Source organism: Neofelis nebulosa, chromosome 4 (genome assembly GCF_028018385.1).
Source record: "Neofelis nebulosa isolate mNeoNeb1 chromosome 4, mNeoNeb1.pri, whole genome shotgun sequence".
Lineage (NCBI taxonomy): Eukaryota > Metazoa > Chordata > Mammalia > Carnivora > Felidae > Neofelis > Neofelis nebulosa.
The window spans coordinates 131,468,572-131,491,035 of NC_080785.1; the positions used below are offsets into that span (position 1 = coordinate 131,468,572).

Consider the following 22,464-nt stretch of genomic DNA (forward strand, 5'->3'; position numbering starts at 1 on the left):
CTCATGGCCTGAGGGGAAGTCAGATGCTTAACCGACTGAGCCACCCAGGCGCCCTTCGAACCTTCTTCTCTTTCTATGAAGTGAAGACCTGAGGGATCATTCGTCCTTCCCTTCCCAATCATCCCTCAAAAAAAGAGAGGTATCACAATGTATGACTTTGTCTTTTTCAGGCGTGGTAAAGTCACTTGTTGATTCACTCATATCTGCAGCTTCTTTTTCATCACGTAGCTGAACCCATTTCACAAATTAAATGTTTTGGAGTTACTGGTGGTGAGAAGAACAATCAGCCCCCACCCCACTGAGGAAATGGAGGTTGGACACTGTGTCACTCAAAGAGTACTTTTTCTTCTCCATGGTTCTCTCACCAGAGAAAATTAACGTAAAAACGAGCCTATCATTATGTTCACAGTCCCAGAATATATGAAGAAATACCCTTAATATCTCCCTGAATTCCTAAAATTTATAATCTAATTGTAGTGGAACAGAACATAAACATAGGCATTAAATATCAATAAAAATTTCAAAGCAAATGAAGATAAGCTGTAGGAGAGATGCCTGTGAGTAATCAACAGATGAGTGATTTAAGCACTAAATCTTCAGTAACCCAGAGAGGAAGGGTTTATTTGTGACCGTGTTGGTGGGATTTCAGAAGCCCTTGGTACCATTTAAGAAACAGTAACTCATCACATGCACACCAGCTGATTTCATTTAACCCTTTCGGTCAGGAGATAATGGATAGAAGGTGTATATAGTGAGCCGTATGGCTTTGGTTTATGACCTAAATGCCCAAGGGTGTATCGCTGCCATTTTGCCATTTGTAACTCGGGGATAAGCAAGGGGGATTTCCACTGTGGAGCAACTGCAGGTATATGGTAAGGAGAAGTTGTGTATACTGGATGCCAGCATCTGAGTTTATTGGTCTCCAGGAAATGGCCTGGGGCCTATCTGTTTACACAGACCATTGCCTGAGTTGAGCGTACGATCTCCAAAGATTAGATGGAGACTGACAAGGCTGGTCGTTTGGCTGGTGGTGTCCATATTTTATATACTGCCTTATATTGAATTTTAGCTGATTCACCTCTGTTTGTCACAGAGCTAGAACGAGTGAAGTCGTAATACCTAATTTTGAAATAGTTGTCAAATTTGAAGGTATTCGTTAAGTCCAGCTTTTTATGAACCGACACTCTTTCCTAGAAATGCATGGCCTTGTCTTTTCTCCCTTCTGTCTGTCTTCTTTGTTTTCTTACGTTCTTACTTCTTTCTGGTTTTCAGCGTGTGACAGATGACTTATCATGAGGTCTCACAATTAGTGAAAATCTCTTTTGTTTTCCAGGTGGGAGGGTTTCTCTAGCAAAGGCCATGTCTTTAATTCTGTCATGCATGCATATTGCAGGTTTATGGTTCCTCCTTTGTGAATCTGATGAAACCTCAGCATCTTTTGCCGTGAAAAGTGTGTGTTTGTGCATGTGTTTGTGTAATTGTGCAGTGCGTTTCAGGCACATCCTGCCCCAATCCCCTACCCCCCAATTAGAACACTATACAGTCCATACTGCTTGTTAATTAGATTTGCTTGCTGGTTCAGTGTTTTGACAAATGTTCCTCGATTTTTCTGTGTTTAATTAGTGTTAAGTATATTAGTAACCTATCTTTAATTTGGAAAAGGTTTCCTCTTCTGGCTCTCAGTGCTTACCAATGTGTCCCTGGAATTAGTTCTTGGATATCTTAAATGCAGCACGATAAATGCCAGCTCTGAAGAAAACTCTGGAAAGTAAGGTCATAGATAGCACTCTGCACAGGTTCTAAGAGCCATTTTGTATCTGTTCAAATGCAATCACCAGGTTTATACACTCTTGAGTTCTTCTAAATAAAGAACCCAAGTAATTTTACTTGGAAGATCTTTGACTACATCAGCAAAGGTTACAGTAAATGATACGTATAACGCTGGCACTCCCTTTCGTGGCTGCTGGGAGTGTAAGTTCGTGCAGCCCATTCTGGGGGCACTGTGGCATGGGGTGTCAAGAGGCTTAAGATAATCATACCCTTTGATTCAGGGGTACGCTTTTACTGAGAGGTCGTATAGCGTTCAGCAGCAGTTCTCAGACTTTTATGTGTATTGGAATCATCTGGAGGGCATCTTAAAACATATTGCTAGACCTACCCCCAGAGTACTTTATTCTGTGGATCTGGTGGGGGGGGGGGCGGCAAGAATTTGCCTTTCTGATGCTTTTAACTCATTCTCTGCTGCTCGTTAGAGGATCGCATTTTGATAACCGCTGCAAAAGGAAGCACATCTAAAAGCACAGTCATTGGAGCCAGCCTGTGGACTTAATCGTGTACTGTATTGACAGTAATATACACAGGTACTTAGTTGCTTACCCAGCGCGTGCATTTCCACTAGAGACTTATTTCACTGCCTCAGTCTAGAAAATGCTGGAGAAACATTTCACGTGAGACATTTTGGAATCCTCCTCGCAAGGGTTCAGAGGTCATTTCTACTACTTGCTGAATGAGTGAAGGTAGATGAGTTTTGCCAGTCTTTCTAAGCTTTACTTTTTTCATCTGTAAAATGGAGTAATAGAGATAACTTCTAGGGTGGGGTTGCGTATAAGTACGTTGAGTAACATACATATATATACAAAAGCCTTAGCACATTAGTCAAGCCTTTAAAATAGAGTGCTCTCAACTCTAGAATTGTGCTTGCTTAACATCTTCTGAGGGCAGGGAAAAAGCAGGGCTGAAATCTTAGGGATCCAAAGTCACAGACCAGGAGGGAACCAACTTGTTTCTTAAGGCGATTCCATTCTTTAACATATATTCCACCACGTACACTATCCAGTTTGTATTCAAACCTGATCACCTTGGAGCATTGTAGAAATAAATTCATGTTAGAGACCTCCAAGGAGAACCCTCCTCCATGAATTCCAGAGTTCTTGTGTCTTCCCTCATTGGGATAATTAATTGGAATATGGACACACTCCGGTTTGACAGTCACACTCTTCATTTAGAAACTGACCTCTATAGGAAGACTGCAGAGAATCTGTTCTTGTAGGCAATTAGTGCCCCAATTTACCATTTTAGAAAAGAAAACATATATCTTAATAAATACAGAATTTCTCCCGCATACCTACTAGCAACGTTACTAAAGGGGCCCTACCACAAATGTTTTAAATTTAGAGGCAGAGCTAAGGACACAGTTTGCCTCCAGAATCTGAATTGAATCAGGGTTTTATTTCAGATAAAATCTTTGGGGCTCATAACTTAAAAAACACAACTTTTACTGGCATTACGCAATTTGCCACGGGTCATTTAGCGAAATGTTTGTATATGTAAGCCCAGGTTCTTCTTTTAAGAAAAAGGAGCGGTGGAGGGTGGGGATTGGATTTTGCTAAAATCCAGGTGGCGTTTCAGTTTATATTTAATTTTAATTGGAAATCAAATACAGGCAAGGGAGAAAAAACCTACCATGTTTTCTTTACTAAGAGTATCCATTGGGGAGGGGGGAGGACACTGCCAGCCAAATTTTAAGAAGCAGCTTTTTTATTGGCATGTCTATTTTTTTTTTCTGGCTAAATTCTTGTGCCTGCATTTTCTTTTTTAACATCTAAGTTTTTACACATGGCAATGATTTTTATGTCTCAGGGCTCCTTACTGCCCTCCTTCTGTAATTTCTGTGGGATTAGTACCTAGAACCAGGATAGCAAATAATTACACCCTGCGCCTAACAAGTGGCTTCCCCAGGCCGTTGTCTGGCAAGCCCCCTTTTTAGGCTCCAGTCGGACATAATATTTGACTTCTGTGGCCTGTCTTATTTCTGGAAGGTTGGGGGAAGTTTCTGAAGAATTAAAAAGGGGGGGGAGGGAGTCGATTTTTTTTTTTTTAGCCAGAATTTTAGGAGGTGCTCCCATTTGTGAGTATAACTAGCTATAGGTGCATTTTGTGAGACTCCCATAAAATATTGGCAGAGCGACTGTGGCACAATTAGGGAATGGCTGCGGAATGTGCTGGAAGAGGTGCCGAGACAGTCACTTAACTCTGCCAGTGCCTACAAAATATCCCCTGTGCCAGAGCCCAGAGTGAAATCCTCTGTGCTGGCTGTGCGGAAGGCTTGGGTGTAATTCAGATGTTTTCAATTGAAAACGGAATACCAAATAATTTCAAATTTTCTACCGTACAATTAATTACACGTTCATTGTAGAAAGGTTAGAGGATGCAGCTAGGAAAACAGAGAAAGAAGAAACTATATTGCCTCCGATCTCAGTTTACAGAGGTATCAACGGTGGACATTTTGGTGATGGACTTAGCCTTTCCCTTTTCTTTTTTCTCTTTTTCCCTTAATCACTCCTTCACATTTTTACATATCCCTATAAAATATGTAACTTCTCACCGTGGAACTATATCCTTAAAAAATATGGCTAGCCATAATGTTATCAGTGGGAATGGTTAGGGCTAAGTTTTGTACGTCACGGTTCACTTTTTCATCTTAATTTTGTATTTAGTGTTTATAGCTTTTGGGGAAAATTCACGTTCTTAGTTTTGAATTTCATAGTGTATGGTCTAATTAATGCTATTTTCCTCACTTTATCCCCTCCCCCCCGCCCACCTCCACCTTCTTCCCACTTTGCCAGCCAAGTCAGTATTTGGGCACTTTCCTTAAAAATTACTTTAAAAAGTTTTTTTTTAATGTTTATTTTATTTTCGAGAGAGAGAGAGAGAGAGTGTGAGCACGGAGGGACAGAGAGAGGGAGACACAGAACCCAAAGCAGGCTCCAGGCTCTAAGCTGTCAGCACTGAGCCCAACGCGGGACTTGAACTCAAGAACTGCAAGATCATGACGTGAGCCAAAGTCAGCACTTAACCGACTGAGCCAACCAGGTGCCCCTAAAAATTATTCTTAGGAAGAAACTTTCATCGTGGTATGATAGCCTACCCATTTTCAGTAAATAAGTACATTTCTTGTCTTTATCACTAATCTTAAACATCCCTATTGTCACACATTTTTATTGGTTTGAAATGACAATCGACAGTTGACTCGAACACTGTAAGGGTTAGTGGCACCCGCCCCTTGCAAATCTGCATATAACTTCTGACTCCCCCCAAAAGTTAAGTAATGGTGTCTACCGTTGACCAGAAACCTTACTGATAACATAAGTCGTTGATTAACATGTATTATACGTTGTAGATATCATGTACTGAATTCTTACAAATAAAGTTAGCTAGAGAAAAGAAAACGTTAACGAGAAAATCACAAGGAAGAGAAAATACATTGATGGGACTTTACTGTATTATATTGGGGAAAAATTGGTGGGAGCGGACCAGTGCCCTTCAAACCTGTGTTGTTCAAGGGTCAAGGGTCCTCATGCCAGTAATAGTAATGGCACGAAAAGTGCTAGTAATATCAGTAAAATTTATTAAAGTTCCCTCCTTCCAGCTTTATGCTTCGTACCTGTATTAGGGCAGTTTGTTCTCACAAGCATACTGTGAGCCAAGTACTCTTAAAATTCCTACTCTTCACAGAAAGAAACTTAATTAGCTGCCCAAGTTCACACAGCTGATCACGGAGACAAGCCCCACTTCCAGCCTACGTCTGATGGGTCCCTCAACCTAAGCCCCTGCCCACGGCATGCCAGCCTCTCTCCTTGCCTTTATCGTGCTGATGATCAGGTCATGTTACAAGGCTCTCTCGCACTTGCCTGCACCTCCTGCCCCATTGTGAACCCCCTAAAATGGTACGGCCTTCAGAACTCTCCCGTTTCAGCCCATCTTTTCTCGCCGAGTCCAGTCTTGCCAAAAATGCCAAATATTCCTCTAGACAGAGCCTTTCCGTTTTCACCCTCCCGTCTTTTCAGACTGAGCCCTTCCTTTTAAAGCCCCTGTGCCCACTCTTACTGGTGAGCCACTCTGCCTTGCTGCCCGGATTTGTTTCTTTTCGTTTCTGGAGGAGGATCCTGCCTCACACCTGTTGCCTGCATCCTTCTGCTGAACACCCAAGCCTGGCACACCCAGGCAGAGGTGATTATCATCCCTTCGTTTCGGAAACAGTTCGATTGGAAGGCCTTTGTGTCACTCCAGAAACAACAGAAATTCAGTGGTGCCCGTGGTGAGGTTTACAGAGTGCTGCAGACAATAAAGCCGACGTGGGAGGGTTCCAGCAGATCTGAACCATGCCTCCGACATGGAATGCTTTTCAGATTGCTGTCTCCTGCACGAGTCAGGGGCATGGAAGTGTTGGCTTTTAAGAAATGGGAAATCTGGGTCTCTTAATAAGTCTGCACATAATAAGCGGCAAGCTGTGATGGTTGCAATAGATGTTTTATAGACAACTTAAAAGCAGCCATTTTGGGTCAGACAAGTTTCTCTTTATTGCTCCTGTGTGTGGGTGCACACAACTGGAAGACCTAAAACTTGCAAACTTTCTCCAGGTGCCCCACACAGCTGTCACAGACTGACGGGCTGGGGAAATACCTTCTATGTTTTCTTAGTATTATGTGACAGGCTCGACCCTTTTCCCGACCATACAAAAATGTATTTGGGTGAAATATCTCTGGTACCTTGTGCTTCTTGGGGAAATTATTCACTCAGCCTCACTGATTAATGAGTTAGTCCTTTTGAAGTCACCACCGTTATTTTCGTTGTTTTAATACCTAAAAGAGTGGATTATTTTGCTTCAAGAGTGATCAGCTCTGTTGACAAAGTGTCCTCTCCTCCCCAAGTGGTATTTTGTGTTAATGTTTTCGTGGCTCACCTGCTTTGCTCACATCCAACCCCGCTCCAGTCAACAAAGAAAAATTGCTTAGCACAATAAATAAAAGATAGTACTCACAAAGGATGTGCGATAGGACTTGTGGTAGGAGTTTTAAAGATTCATAACCTACAAGTCAAACTATGTACATTTTCCGGGCAGCAAAGCCTGTGTTTGTTTCCGGTTTGGGAAATTGTTGAAACTTGGCGTGGCTTATTTTGTGAAGATGGCTGAGTGTGCCCAGTCCTTGCTTTACCCGTTGTGATAATTAGCTAACATGCTCGTTGGTCCCTGTTCTGGATCGACACCGAAGTCCAGACACCAGGCCGCAGTGGGTCTTTCTTTGTCTGTCTTCATCTCTCTCTCACCTTTAAAAACAAACTGCGTCTGCTTTTGGCAAGAGCGGTGGACTAGTAGGCTGACGCAATTTTATTGAAAGAAAAGTCGTAGTTTGAAAAGCTCCCACTTTGGGGTTGCTGTTCGAGAGGGAAAGGACCTCAGTTCTTCGAAGGTGTCACCGTGGCCGCATCTGTGTTGCCATTGCAGAAAAGAAACACATGGGCTGGAGAAGAAAATTGGGCTGTTCCACTTCCCAGTACAAGGAGAAGGAGTGAATGCACATCTCCAGGTGGCCTGGATGTTCACACCTCAACCTACTTTGCACGTCCAAAGTAGATTCCATTCTGCTCTGTCTCCTCTCAGTCTCTCACCTTCTCTCCAGGAGGATTCAAAGAACACTGATCTCTCTATTAATTCATTATTATGTTTAAGTAGAGCATTCCCTCTATCACTAGCCACTAGCTGGAGGTGCTAAGCTCTTGCAGAATCTACACCTCCCGCACGAATGATAAAAGTGACTTCTTTTTGTCCCTTTGACACGTATTTCTCTCTTCTCCCTGGATTGTACCTGGTCTCCCTCATGTCCTTCATTCTCCTTTGCCCTCCACTCCCTGCCCCAAATATGTGATGTGTGTTTTCACTTTTCTTTTTCTTTCTCTGTATAGTCCTAGAATTTTTTAAATTCCTTACATGAATCCAGCCTCACATTTTATGGATGAAGAAACTAAGCTCAGACAAAATAAAGGCTTTGTCCTTTGATTCACTTTTGCATGGACGCCCCTGATGTGTTTGGAAACAATCTTGTGTAGTATGATGTCGGCACTTCCATCGTCTGTTGGGATGGATGGAGTCAGCAACTTCATTCCTGTGGTTACCGACACCCATCACGAACTGCGTTCAATGTATAGGGTGTATCTATGTGACTGTGTGTGTGTACATGTATGTCTCTTTTAAAATTGTGTTAGTGATTATTGGGAAGTGGTTATTTTTCTTCACTGTTTTCTTTTTGGAGCAGGGTTCGGCCATCTTTACATTTAAATTTATTTTAGTTAACGTTTTTTTTTTTCTTTTTAATGTTTGTTTTTGAGAGCGAGAGAGTGTGAGGGGAGGAGGGGCAGAGAGAGAGGGAGACCCAGAATCCGAAGCAAGCTCCAGGCTCTGAGCCGTCAGTACAGAGCTCGACATGGGGCTCAAACCAGCGAACCGTGAGATCATGACCTGAGCCAAAGTCAGACGCTTAACCGACTGAGCCACCCAGGCGTCCCTTAAATTTACTTTAAATGTTAAAAATTCTTTGGCTCTTCTCTCTCCCAAACACTCTGCGTGAAAGCAGCCATAGATGATACATAAATGGGCATGGTTGTGTTCCAATAAAACTTTATTTACAGAAACAAGTAGAGGGCCGGATTTGGTCCATGGGCTGTAGTTTGCTGTCCTCTCTAGGACACATAGATGGTAGCCCAAGGAAATTGTTGTGTAGCAGGTGATAAAGTTCCTCTGATAAAAGTTCCTTTTAAAGGTGATCAGGTTTCACTTCCTTCCTGAAAAACGGTTTCATCCTCCCCACCGTATTTTGTTTCCCAATTCCCATTCCTCAAAGCCTCATTCATTGTGGTTATCCCATAAACCCACGTTTTCTCGAATGCTGTTAGGAAAGAAGCTGAGACTTCCCAGAATATGCCTGCACTTCCTTATAAGGAACTTATAAGATGACTTCCTTGTAAGATGACTTCAGCCCTCATCCTCAAATCTCATTGTTACCAGACTTGTCAGAGGTAACCTCGATATTTCCTTCGTGGACATTCCTGGTCATCATGAACTGGCCTGTTACCCCCTGCATCCCCCCAGTCGTCTTGCCTTTTAGTGAATTTCTACCTGGAGTGTGTAGGGTGTCGTCTTGACTTTGGATCGGGTTTTGTCCGTCTCCTGGGTGGAATGTACTAGTAGGATAACAGCTACTATGTTGCATCAATACATCTTTTATGCTTGCAGTGTTTTCATGCAGGGTGAAAGAAAAGCACTTTCCACTCTGGAAACCTTGTGAATCAGTCCGGTTGATTGGGTGATGCTGGTGAAGAAAAGGCAAGATGGAGACTTTGGGGTTGAGAGAGTGAAGTTGAAGTGCCTTCCTGGCTGATTATTCCTATGAAACCATGTCAAATTTTGGGAAATCTTTACGGATTCTGACTCACGGTCTTAGGCAACGGAGAAGAAACTCCTTTTGTGGTAGGGGAAAAAAAAAAAAAGCTGACCCCTGGTTCAAAAGGAAGAAAGAAGTGACCTCTCCAGTTTGGAAAATGCAAGGGCTCTTGCAAATATGATCCATGAACATTGATGTGGATGTCAGCCAGCCTGGGTTGGAGCCTTTCAGTGATTTGTAGCAAGTCACTGACTCTCTGAGCCTCTGGAAACCAGTTCATTTCACAGATTCCTTCTGCTTCTAAAATTGCATGCTGTTTCTTTTCTCTTTAATTTCTGATTAAATTAGAAGTCAGACTCTGTTTTACATATTCGGTGCCTTGGTGATTTGGGGGAAGTGTAGTCCCTAGTGTACCCCCGATAGGCACAACACTGTCTTTAAAACCTGAAATTCCAAGCAAGAATGTCTTGTGAAACACCAACAGTGCATTAAAAAGGACGAAGGAAGTTAGAGGAAATCCTGGTTTTGAAGACAGACTCAGTGAATGAGTTGGATGCAAAACATTCTGGAATATAGCCTGTGCCCTGCCGCCTGGTAGCTCTGTGACCTTAGGCAGTCCCTTACTCTCAGTTTCTTTATCGGTAAGATCAAGTTAATAATGACTGTCCTGCACACCTGAGAGGGGCATTAGGAGAAGCAAATGAGGTATTAAAGGTCAGAATGCTTTGTAAGCAGTGAAACATAGTCTGTAAGTAGAAGGTGTCTTCATTATTGAGACGTGGTTTTTATTTGCCTTACATTCTTGCAGACCCTCACATGTTCCCAGACTTGATGTGTTCCCCTGGGGACACTCACACTCCCCGACTGTAGGGTTTGGGTCCCTGGGGGTTTCCATTTAGTAATTCCGCACATAACCGACAGGGATAAAAAAAGCAGGCATACATGTATTTTTCTAGTGTTTTAATTTTATTTTTTTTCCTTTAGTGTATCAGAAACTTTCTGTGTTAAAACAATAGGCCCTGTATGTGAGTTTTCTTTTATTTAAAAAATAAAAAAAGGAGGGCTAACCTAGAGCTTCCTGGAAACAAAAGCCAGGTTGTCCATGATTAAGCAGAGGAGCCTCCATGAGATTTGGCAGGAAGAATAACGGGTTGGGTTGTTACTTATCAAAGGAATATTTGCTGTTGGCCTTAGTATAATAATGTTAATGAGATTATTAGGTGGGGGAGATTTTCAATAAATAATTGATAAGGATTAGAAAGTGCCTTTTCTGCAAATAAACTTCAGAATAATTAATATTCATGGACTCTGTTTGTCAACAGAAAAATGTAAATGAAGAGCCAGCCCGGTCAGCAGACACTCCTCCTGAAGGACATCTGTAAGATAAGGGTTAAGGGGGGGGTGGGGGGAAGCCGCCGGCAGAGCCGTGGCCCAGACCCCAGGCCTGTGCGTCTCACCGCAACTTTCCCCATCCGAGCAGATGCCTTTTCCAGGCTGTGTCTCCCTCTGAAAGAAACCCTGAAATGCAGGTTTCTAATAGATTGTTGGTTGTTAGGTATGAAGGACAGAAGGACGTAAGAGAGAAGGCAACTTGCTAATGCAAAAGCAGTGTACTGAAAGTCACTTTTATTTCTTATTTATAATCTACATGCACACTCTGGATAATAGATGATGCTGTTCATTCACTCCTTCAACTTCAAAGCAGAGAGAAAAGCATGGATGACAGAGCCGGGAGCGGGGGTACAAAGGTACTCACAACAAGAGGAAAAATGCCTGTTTACAGGATCGCATTTGTTAGCACACTCTGTTCAGATATTGTTCCCCCAGGAATAGCGAGAATATGTGCGGCACGAACAATGATTTAACATCTGAAAATGGTACTTAAAGAGTTTCTGTCTGGTAGTAATGTGATGAAGGCTTCGGAAGGGAACCTGGGGACTTCATTTCTTCTATTTATCTATATGTCTCTCTGGTTTTAGTCAGAGGTAATTGCATATTTAACCCCTCAAATAGCTTTAACCCTCGAGGTGCCAAGATTTTCCCCTGTTCGAAATGTGCTTTTATCCCAGCAGAGGCAGACTTGGCATTCCCTTGAAAAGAATTATTTAAATTTTGAAAGTGTGTGTGTGTGTGTGTGTGTGTGTGTGTGTGTGTGTATGAAAAGAAATAGCCACGTTGAGGGATTAGATGTAGGGAAAGAAGCCTGCCCTACCTCTCTTGTGTGGAAGAGAAGCAGTTAAAATACAAATATCAAGAAGAATGAAAACTTAAAAGGAATAAAAGAGAAGAAGGAACGACAGAACCGTGTTTTTATTTGGGTTCCATTGTGGCTTGAGCTTAGGGAGAAAAGAGAAGGCACTCGCGGCCCACGAGAAGTTGTAGATGGACCCTAAATCAAGAGTATAAATTTGTCGCTTGCCTCGGCAATATGGTTTTCTCAATTAGTGGTCGTTCTGGGAGGCCCGCTTAACAGCTTATGTGAAACAAATATTAACACAAATTGCATAATGACATCAAAATCCCAAATTCCTCAAAGATGCAAAAACGGTTTTCAGCTAAGCACACGCCAGCAATAAAACATCCTATAGTCAAAGGAAGCACACTCTAAGGCAACCACGAGACTGGATCCGAGCGACTTTCACAGTTTATTTTCATGGTATTTAAATTATGATACCAGTGGGTATTTTTAATTAGTGTGCACTTGTCTACATAAGCCATGTTGGCAAATTTGACTCATTCATACAGTAGTTGCTGTAAAAGAGGCCAGCACAGCCTGCAGGAATTAAAATTAAAAGTTTCTGCAAGCTGTTGTCGACATGACCATATCTCATTAACTTTAAAAATGGAGATTATTTGCCTGAAAGCTTGATTTGACTAGCAGTAATCAAATATTAGGCTCAACGAAGGGAAAGGTGGTGGGGGGAGAGCGTCATTGTTGTGATATATATTGCTAAGTATTTTGCAGTTCCCTTTAAATAGCGTTATAAGATTTCTGTTTTGACAAAAGGGATAGGGAAGAGAAACACAGACATATGGCCTCAAAAGTATTATTAGGATAGTTTTATTTTAGATTAAGACTCATTATTTACTAAGTTCGCTGAAGACAAATACGATTGTGCTGATTACCAATTCTTCCCTCATTAAGGAGGCAGCTTAATTATCTGGAGTGGCTTCCCCTGCCTGATCAAAGTTTTAAACATTGGAAACGGGGCCTATCTCATGATTATCTTTCCTTTTTTCAACTAGTAAATTGGCATGAACCCTAAATTTGTACGTTGGATTCATCCCATTGTTTTAACTAAATATGATGAAGAAGGTTGCAAAATTGTGCATAAAATGAAGGAAAATGGAAGAGCCCTCATCTTATCTCATCTACTTTTCTAAATAGCTTGTTATTTGAATTAGGTATCTAAGCAAAAAATCTCTTTCTGCCAGTAATTAAGGAGTCCGATGTGGAAAAACCTGAAGTTATTGAAATATGGTAGACCCGGTCTCATTTTAGATCTTGTTTTATATTTTCACACGCACAAAGAAACATTTGTAATGCATAGGTGCAAACTGTAAAATGAAGATGCATTTTGGGGGGGGGGGGAGGAAGGGAAGAAAAAAAGGTGCAGTTAAACAAAAGACCGAAGATAAAGTCTTACGCCTTTTTATGTCTTTGAACTGAGAACATGTTCTGCATTTTACTCAAGGAACATGAGGCTAGAATGTAAGTAACTGGTTTTTGCATTAGGCTCTCCCTGGAGGTAGCAGAAAAATATCATGTCCCTGCATGAAATGCGAATGTGAAATCTACCAGAAAGAAATATTTATGACCATTTTATGCTTGATTAGGCTTGGATGACATCTGTTAGAAGACAGGGACTGGACAAAGAGAGAGACGCTCGGGGGCAAATGTTAACGGAGTTGTTTAGACGACGCTAGGGCAGAGGCGTCCATTTACTGCCAGGCAAAACACAGGAATTGTGTTAGCAAGAGGGCAGCTGACAAGAATCCCCCGTGATAGAGACACTGTAAACGGACTCGATGGGCTCGTCAAATACAGCTGTTGGTAGCCACTGCCGTACCTCAGTTTCTGAGCAGGTATCTAGGAGCAGCCCTGATCCGGTGACTCCCAGGGAGCCAGACGCCTTAATAAAGTTACACACATGTGACTCAGCTATAAATGATCATCTTCAGTTTTTCAAGTGAGTTTTACATCCTCCTGCCCGGCGGACTTAGCCGGACCAGGAGACACTTCTGTATTTCTCAGTGAAAGGGGAACCCATTAAATGACACACTTTGCCACCGTACATTTCTGCAACCTACGTTTGTTTGGTTTTTTTTTTTTTTCCCCTTAACCTAAGTCTCCCCCTGTTTTAAAAAAAAAAAAAATAACCCCCTCCGTTCTATAGAAGCACTTCATCACTTGAAACAGTGCAAATGTTTGCCTGAACAAGAAAAAAAAAAAAAGTCTGCCAACACTGGCAAACATTTTATCAATTGTTAAACATTTCAGTGTTAAAGTAAGTGCTGTTTGTCTGAAGAAATGGCTCTACCAAGAGTGGAGGTATGAGCAGTTATTACATTCTGGTTCTTTTCCCAGCTTCTTTTCCTGTAAATTTTCTCTGTCTGGAATGCTGATGGGAAATGTTATTTTGTTTTTGTTTGCAGCAGTTCTGTTGTTTTGATTTTGTCTGAGTGGTATGGAAAACAGTACGTCACTTAGAGTGGGTGTTTTGTCTACCGGCCATTTGGCCATTGCACATATATTTCTCATACTTATTACATGATGACAAGGGAACAGCAAAGGCACAATTTTCCAGTTGAATTTTTCTTTCCAGTTTAATAATAGCGAAAAAAAGAAAACAAAGTTAATAGATTTAGCAGTGTGATGGTACTCGCGATGTGATAGCTGACTTGAGGTGGTTTTATGTTTTTTCATTGTTTTTTTTTTTTTTTTTTTTTTTTTTTTGTTTCGTGCCTGTGGTTCAGGAGCTATTTAGGGGAAGGTCAGATTAATGCATATATCAGTTTCTATAATAAACTGCATGTGGATAGCATTTCACATTCTGCAGAGTTGTGAAACGTTGTAATTTAAGTAGGAAAATTCATAAAAGGATAATCAACAATTTTAACATCATTCCTGTGATTAGCCTGGGTACTCTTGCCCTGGTTTTAGGCCGCATGTAACATAACCTCTACCAATAAATGCATTTCAATTAAAACGAATTGAAATGAAATTTGGACGAAAACCCAAAATACAAATCTCAAAGAATAACTTAAGGCTGTTTACTGGCTCAGTTTGGACATGCTTTATCTGAAATCATTCTCCACATTTGCAATGTTAAGGAACATATTGCAAAGAGTGTAGAAGTTAGCTCTACAAGTAAGTAATTTTTGGTGTAGTACAAAAATATAAAATGGAAATGATGATTAATTTTTCAATTTCTCTCTGCAGATATCTAATCATTGTACCCATGGACCGCCAAAGGCTCCCATTAAAGATTTAAAATGCAAGAGGAAGGTAGAATCCAAAAGATGGGATTTGGGATTAAATAATGTAAAATAACTGCAGGGCAGTAGCGAAGTAAAAGCTATTGGCACAATAAGATTCTTTCGGACTTTTTTCAACAATCCACTTAAAATATCGACACCTCCTTACATACAATGCCCTAGATGTGGTGTTCATAAAATTATTTATAACCCCGACTAAATGATGAAACCATGTTTTTGTTTTAGGTTACACCAGTTAATAACAACAGCACCCATCGGAAGAGCTCTGTGAAAATGCACGCGGATGTCCTCCGTGCTTTAAATATTATCCTCTTTATTAAAGGATTTTGCCTGCAGTTACACTAAATATATGTTGCTTCTTCCTTGAGGATTTTCATTTTAGATGGGGAAATGCAGTGTTTGGGGGTCACCAGAGTATGTACAGCATGATTTTCTTCAAATCAAGGGAACTTTTATAATCCTGGAAGAAGGGGACATTGCCGCCTCGGTATATAAAAGCTGTCAGTAAGGTCCAGCCGGGCCTCTCGGAGCTCGCTGTACTGTCTTTATCACTTTGCTCAGTTCCACATAATAACATCTTCATCTGAGATTGCTGTGGCACAGGGGAACTGCATTTGTTGATCAAATTTGGCTGGATAACACTGTGATCTCGTATCCTGAAGTGCGGAGATGTGCCTGGAATATGTAAGTGCAAAGCTAGCCCCTTGATTGATTGATTCTGCCTGTCACAGAACAAGATAACCGGATCAGTAAATACTCTGTGCACTTCAGCATCATCTCCACAATCAAAAGTGAGGGCATCATGGGGCTGGAAAACACTGGGTCATGATGGGAATGCACACATTTCAGAATGATCATTGGGAATATATATATATATATATATATATATATATATATGTACATACATGCGCATACACATACATTCGCACGCAAACACACAAAAAATTCTTTGTGTGTGGTTTCTTAGAAGGGAACAGTGTAAAAAAAAAAAAACAGTATTTTCTGTATGTTTAGAACGCTTCCTGGTTATAAAAGTCGAGTTTATTTTGCAGCTGTCATCTTAGAGGTGTACAACATTTATCATAAAAAGTTGTTATTCGAGTTTTGTTTACAGAAGAGATTTAGAATGCAGATTAGGGAAACGGAGCTGGATAAGAGGTCAGTAGTGGTCTCAAGCATAAAGGGAGCTTGCACCCAAGATTTGCTCCTCTTAAAATAAACTTTTTGTTTAAACAGATGGGCCGAACACATGTAAACAAGTTGTTTAAACTTTTACTAAATTCCCAGGGAGTGCCTTTCAAAATTAGCATGCGTTGCCAAATTTCTTTAATTGCACAGAGTTCAAGAAGAGTTTAAAGAACGCAACTGTGCGAGTCTTTGGGAGATGGGACGATCACAGGTCACCAGGTGGCACGCATTATTCCATTATTCGTGGTGCCTTGATGTCCCTCACCCCCGCACACCCCCGCCCCCGCCGGAATGGCACTTGTGCCCCACTCGCTTGTGCTGCCTCTCCTCTGTTTGTCCTCTCCTTTAAAACTCTAAGTTTCTTGAAGGCAAGGGCAGCCTTGGATTGCTGGGTGTGTGCCCTAGGGTTTCCGGAAGCCCGCCCTCTGCAGACTCTGTGCCACGTGGCAAGTGAGAGGAGGAGGAACTGAGCGTTGGGCTCTCTTTTCTAAATGTTTTTCACATTCATGCTTCTGAGATTGCACTGGTCTCCGCCCATGGGGAGTGCTCTAACCCCAAGTCCTTCTTTTGGGGAACTTCAGTGTTGAAGTCCAGCAACCTAACCAGTCTTTTGTCCTGTGTTTTCCTGCTGTTAAGTGGGAGATTGCCATCAGTGGCTCAAACAGACTGTTTCTGTGACCACCAGCCACACACAGTTGCTTAAAGATAATGCTGCTTCTCATTTTGTATGTAGAGAATGCAAATCGTCATGAGGAAGTGCCCCAGGCCAGTGACTGAGAAACTTCGGTGTTGCCCACCTCACAAGTGAATTTTTGCAGAGCCCTCCGAGCGGTTTAGGACTTTCTGGGTGGCCTGCTGGTCATCTCAGGTGCCTCTGAGGTGGGTGACGTGTTGATTCACCAGCCAAGGGGTTTTTGGTTTTTGTTTTTTTCTGTTTAGCTTGGCTGGAATCAGTACGTACCCTCTTTTGTACCATTTTCGATATGTCTGCTTAGTCCTTTGTGACTTAGTTATTTTTTTATTTGAAATGATTAAAAAGGCCTTTTGGCAGAACGGGCCCCCTTTCTTAATTTTTTGAATATTAAAGAAAGCATTAATTGAGTTTAATGTTCTCAAAACAAAAAAATTTGTGAGGTGCTGATGATTTGAGAGCAGTCATCTGGGAGAGGTTTTGATTTTTTTTTTTTTTTAACCAAAAAAAAAAAAAAATGTGGTGCTCCCTTTCAATTTGGTGAAAGCTATTCCTAGTAACGTTTTATAAAATCATTTTCTTTTCAGGGTGTGTTTTATTTCCTTTCCATCTCTTTCAGGAAAGAGAAAGTGTTTTATTGGATATTTTTGTTTCAGTCCTTGTTTCCATTATTTTTGCCAAAATTCATGGGAGTTCACTTTCCGTTTAAATGCCTGAAATATTCCTTGAAGAATCTGCATTTTGGGACAACTAGGAAAAAGGCTATGTAAATTGGTTTAAGGAAGAAAAACAGTTGTTACCGGAGTCCTCTCAGCCACTTGCTTTTTCCCTTACTTTATAATTTTGGAGGCAAATAATTTCAAGTGTAATGGGCCGGGGTGGGTGGGGGGCATGAATCTAAAGTTCAAAGGAAGTTTGGTGTTTGTTGTAAGATAAAGCGTATCTTAGTTTTCAAGCGAAGGGAGAAAGTAAGCTTTACTCGAAGAAAGAAACGGGCAGTCGATTTGTTAAGCAGGAAACACAGAACAGGTCCATAAAAAAGTGCGCGCTGTCTTGTGAAGTAGATTTGGCCAGAAGATTTTGATGAAAGCAATTCCCCAGTTTGCGACTAGTCTCTCTGTACAAATTGTGTTCGTCTTTGGAGACGAGGATCAGGCAGTTTCTCTTCTAATGACCGTCACTGTGTCTAGCAAAGTGCATTTTGTTGGGCTTTGGAATCAGCTCTCCTTTTACTGTTGAAATTCGGCCCTGTCAGCTGGGGATACATCCATGCACGCTTCTAGTCCAGGCCTATATGTGTCTTTGTTTTGGGGTTGGGCTGATGGGATGGAATTTAGCGTTCTTCTGGGCAGGATTTTACAGACTCATGTTTGGCCGGGCAGACGTTCGGCCCTCGATCCGCCCCCCAGTCGCCATGGCGAAGGAGAGAGAACTCTTCCTCACTCCTCTCCCTGGGTTGCTTTCTAACATCTCTGTTGTCTTGGGAGAAAATTTGCAAAACTGATTAAAAACGGGCAAGTGCATGACTTCTATGAAAATCGTGCAGCTTCACACCGTGGGACGTGTTTGCTTTGGCTGGCCTCTGTGGCAAGACTGACATATTTATGTGGAAAGCTCCTATTTAGTATTTAACTTGGAATTTTACACATCTGAATGATAAAACTGAACAGACGCGAGATTTTGCTGGTGTCGTCGTTTGCCCTGCTTCTTCTGAAACGTGAAGAAACCTGGAGTAGACGCATTTCAACATGGTCACCCCCTTGCTCGGCCACCAGAATTCGTAAATAGTCAGATTCCTTGATAATGCTGCGGAGATTGGGCACGAAGCAGCCACTGCGTTTGCTATGCAGGAGAGTTAATAAAAATTTTCATTGCTGGAGGAAAGCTTATATACAGTAGTCTGTTTGTCCTGTGTTTCCACCACCTGAGTCACAGCCAAAAAAGCAATTGTCTACTACATATTTCAAACAGATGCTGAGGGGTAGAAGGGGTGACTAGAATTCGCAGCAATAAAAGCCCGCTCTCCAAGTTCCCTTGAAGGAAGTGAACTCATAAAATTTTTGCTGCCGACCTATTTGTCCAGTTCTTTGAAGTATTTAACATTAATTTAGCCTGCAAATCATTGGCACCTCAGTTTTTCATTGAAGTATCCAGGATCTGTTAAAGACAGACCGTGGGTGTGCCTGGGGAAAAAAAAAAGATTCTGGAAGCAGTCTACTAATTTCACTGTTATTCGTGTACGTTGTTTTTATCGAAGCCAATATTCTACGCGTTCAAAGTTCTCTAACTCAGAAACTGTTTCTTTTAAGTTTATATTTGCTTGTGTGGATGAGTACAGAGAACACAGTTAGGTGGACGACCCGCTTTTTTTCTTTGGACTTCTTTCTGTTGGCGTTGATACATTTTGTAATGTGCTGGTGGTGCTTAGGGGGGTAATGACAGTAGGTACGAGAGTGATAAATGCCACCAGAAGATCTTATGAAAGGTGAAAAATAAAAATGGAGGGATGCACTCTTAAACTGAAGTGTCCTCTCGCTAGAATATTAGTAGACAAGGTCTCCTACCTCATTCATCCAGGTGCTCTAATTAATTACCAGGCATAAGGGAGACACTCTGTTCTTCTGGAAGCTTTTTCGTTTCTTTTCTTTAAAAACATTTTTTAATGTTTATTTTTGAGAGAGAGAGAGAGAGAGAGAGCAAGAGAGAGAGCGGGGAAGGGGCAGAGAGAGAGGGAGACTCAGAATCTGAAGCAGGCTGCAGGCTTTGAGCTCTCAGCCCACAGCCTGACCCGGGGTTCGCACTCGAAACCTGCGAGATCATGACCTGAGCCAAAGTCGGACATCTAACCAACTGAGTCACCCAGGCGCCCCTTGGTTCTTTTCCATCTATTGACAAGTAGCAGTGGGTGGCTTAGGAACTGGATGCTCTCATCGTACCCCACTGCCTTCCCTGTTCCTTATAGCTTCACAACTTTAAAATGACCTTTTAAAAGAGCTCAGAAGGGACCTCAAAGAGGAAAGGAATTACGAAACTTAATGAATCAGGTAAAACTTGGAGGTACCAAACGTGTATGGGCCTTCAATTTCTATCTGACAGTTGGAGAGCTTAGGGAAGACTCTTCTGTGTAAAGAAGCTCCTGCATGCACGCATCACCCTCTCATCTCCACCATTTTGATTTGCTAGAACATGTGTTATGAGCTGAAATGATCCTAGATGGATCTGCTGGTAATTTGACTTTGGCCGCTGAATGTACATTTCCACAAGATGGGGACTCTGTCACGTGCTCGGCTTTATCTCTGGCACTTGGCGTGCAACAGGAACTCAGTAAGTACCTCGCTAGAGTGGGCACTTATTCCAAAAATCTCCACCGTCTTAACATTAGACGTCTTAAAGGTTCTGGCTCTTCCTTCACTTAGACTAGACCTTCTGAAAGGATCATATTGATAACGTCTGTTTTGAAAGAGATATAAAGACAAAGACTGTGGGAAGCAATGGTTAATTAGAATTCCAAGCTAGTATTTAGTTACATTTGTCCTACTATTTTGGCCAGGTTTCAGTTAGCTAAGTATCTCTTATACCCTGTAATTTAGTATACAGTTTCAGCTTTCCAAATAATGGCTTGCTAATGGTAAATGTTGTTTAACTTTCTAAATCAAGGGAGCTACCTGTTCAGCAGAATTTAAAAAATTGTAAGTGATGATTGAAACCAGGTTAAAAAGCACTTAAGGTACATTTGACTGTATGTTTGGCGTCTGTTTGGATGGGCCCGTGGCTATCATTATTCTTTTTGAATCTGAACATAAACAGCAGGTAGGGATTTTTCTAAATTGGTCCAGAACTAAGACTTACCTTTACTTAGCAAGCTTTTCCGATCTGGGTAAATAATGCACCATTTTTATAGTTACTCTGATCAGAAATGTTTCTCTCCTTCTCCCCAGTGCCTTCAGTGATAGGTGCTCCTAACTGTAGATGGTTCTCTCTTATTTATTTCACTTATCCAAACTTGTTTTTTTCTTCATAAGACACAGTTCTGATCCCTCTGTTCTCTTGTTTTCTATTTCCTACTAAGTTCATTAGTATTCCTTAGCTTGGTATGGGGGCAATGTGATGGATTAAGAATGACCACAGGGGCGCCTGGGTGGCTCAGTCGGTTAAGTGTCCCTCTCTTGATTTCTGCTCAGGTCATGATCTCCCAGTTCATGGGTGGAGCCTGCTGGGGATTCTCTCCCCCTCTCCCTCTCCCTCTCCCTCTCCCTCCCCAGTTTGTGCTCTCTCTCGCTGTTAAAAAAAAAAAGAAGAAAAGAATGACCACACCTTCTTTGCCACTCTTTACCTACAGCTGGAGTCCGTGTCCCCGCCCACATTTACTTTGGGCAGTCCCTTCAGTCGCTTTAGGTCATAGAACACAGTAGAAGGTACACTGGCAAGTTCCAGGCTTGGCAGCTTGCTCCTTAGTTCTCTTGGCACACACTTGCCACGCAGGGAAGTTTAGCCTAGACTTCTGGGAAGCGAGAGACCACGTTTGGGATGGCAGAGGACACACACAGGGAACGGAACAGAGCTGCCCACCTCTTGGAGGGCCACAGGAGTTTCCAGCTGAATGTAACTGCATAACTGACCCCCAGCTAAAGAAGAACCATTCAGCTGAGCCCAGCCAATTCCCCAGAATTTTAGAAAAACAAAGCTGTTATCAGAAACCTCCTGTAGCGCGGTTTGTTACTTACAAAGCAATGGAGAGAGAATTGAAACAGGAACCTTGAAAATCAATCCTTCATTTCCTCTTCCATTCTTACTGTACATTTTCTTAGACGTTTCTAAAATGTCTGCCACATTTGACTCTTTCGTCTACACAATGATCTGTTTTCCTTTGTTTATGCTACATCTCCCCCCCCCCCCATCTTTGCATCCTATACTTTTGTTCCTGTTAAATTCCTTAAGGTTAGTTCCCTCCCTCTCTAGTTTTTCCCAGGGCCCTCATGATGCATCACATGTAACCCCTGTTAGACCAATCTAGTTCAAGGTGCGTTGGTGTGGGGGGTAAGGGAAGAGATGACCGTTCCCTGTTGGGGCAGGTACCCTCTGTGTGGGCCTTCGTTTCTACATCTGTAACATTATTTGGCTGACTTCTCAAGTGTCCTTCAGCCTCTAATATTGTAGCACAGAGGTGCTTAATAGAATATTCTGTGATGGTAAAAAGGTTCATTTACCTGTGCTGTCCTGTGCAGTAGCCACTGGTCAGTGAGGTGCCCAAGCACTTGACAGGTGCTTAGTGCAGCTGAGGAACTGAATTTTTAATTTCATGGAACCTCAATTAAAGTGAAATGGCCACACGTGGCTGGTGGCTACCATTTGGAGCAGCGGGGTTCCAGAATTTTGTGGACTTGAAATGGAAGTATCCGTTTTCACGTAATGCCAACAGAGTAAAAACGCTCGACTTTTGATCAGAACTCACTCATCAGGATTACTTTTCAGAATTACAGATACACAGGACCCAGTGGCCAGATTACTCCCGAGCTTCTGACCTCCTCCTTCCTAAACTGTACTTGGCTTTTAGAATCTTCACCTGTGCCTTGTGCCAGCACGGAGCCCCCTTTTCTCTAGGAGCGTAAATCATCTCCTTCTTTTGATCGCAACCCAACCAGAGGCCAGCAGCCTGGTGTGGAGTTGCAATTTTTTTTGCAAAACCCCGACAGGCCCAGCTTGGGAGGAAAAAAAAAAAAAAAAAAAAAAAAAAGAAGTACACAGCAGTGTCGATTGAAAACCAGCCGCGTGGCAAGCGTAGTGCAGTGTAGTGGGAACAGAGCTGCCTTCGGCCCTTTGGATGATTGGGGACACAGCAGAGATATTGTGAAATTACCTTTTTTATTG

At 42.0% G+C, this 22,464-nt stretch overlaps 1 protein-coding gene and 1 long non-coding RNA gene across 9 annotated transcripts in view; both read left to right on the plus strand.

The window, feature by feature from the left end:
• Positions 1-20,850, plus strand: part of LOC131511020 (uncharacterized) — a 30,571-nt gene extending 9,721 nt beyond the window's left edge. Inside the window, exons 2-3 of the long non-coding RNA XR_009261302.1 lie at positions 10,541-10,596; positions 10,887-20,850. This is a non-coding gene — a long non-coding RNA (uncharacterized LOC131511020). The remainder of the gene's footprint in view (positions 1-10,540; positions 10,597-10,886) is intronic.
• The window catches only part of FOXP1 (forkhead box P1), a 511,285-nt gene that overhangs the window by 280,865 nt on the left and 207,956 nt on the right, over positions 1-22,464 (plus strand). The gene's annotated exons all lie outside the window — the stretch shown is intronic.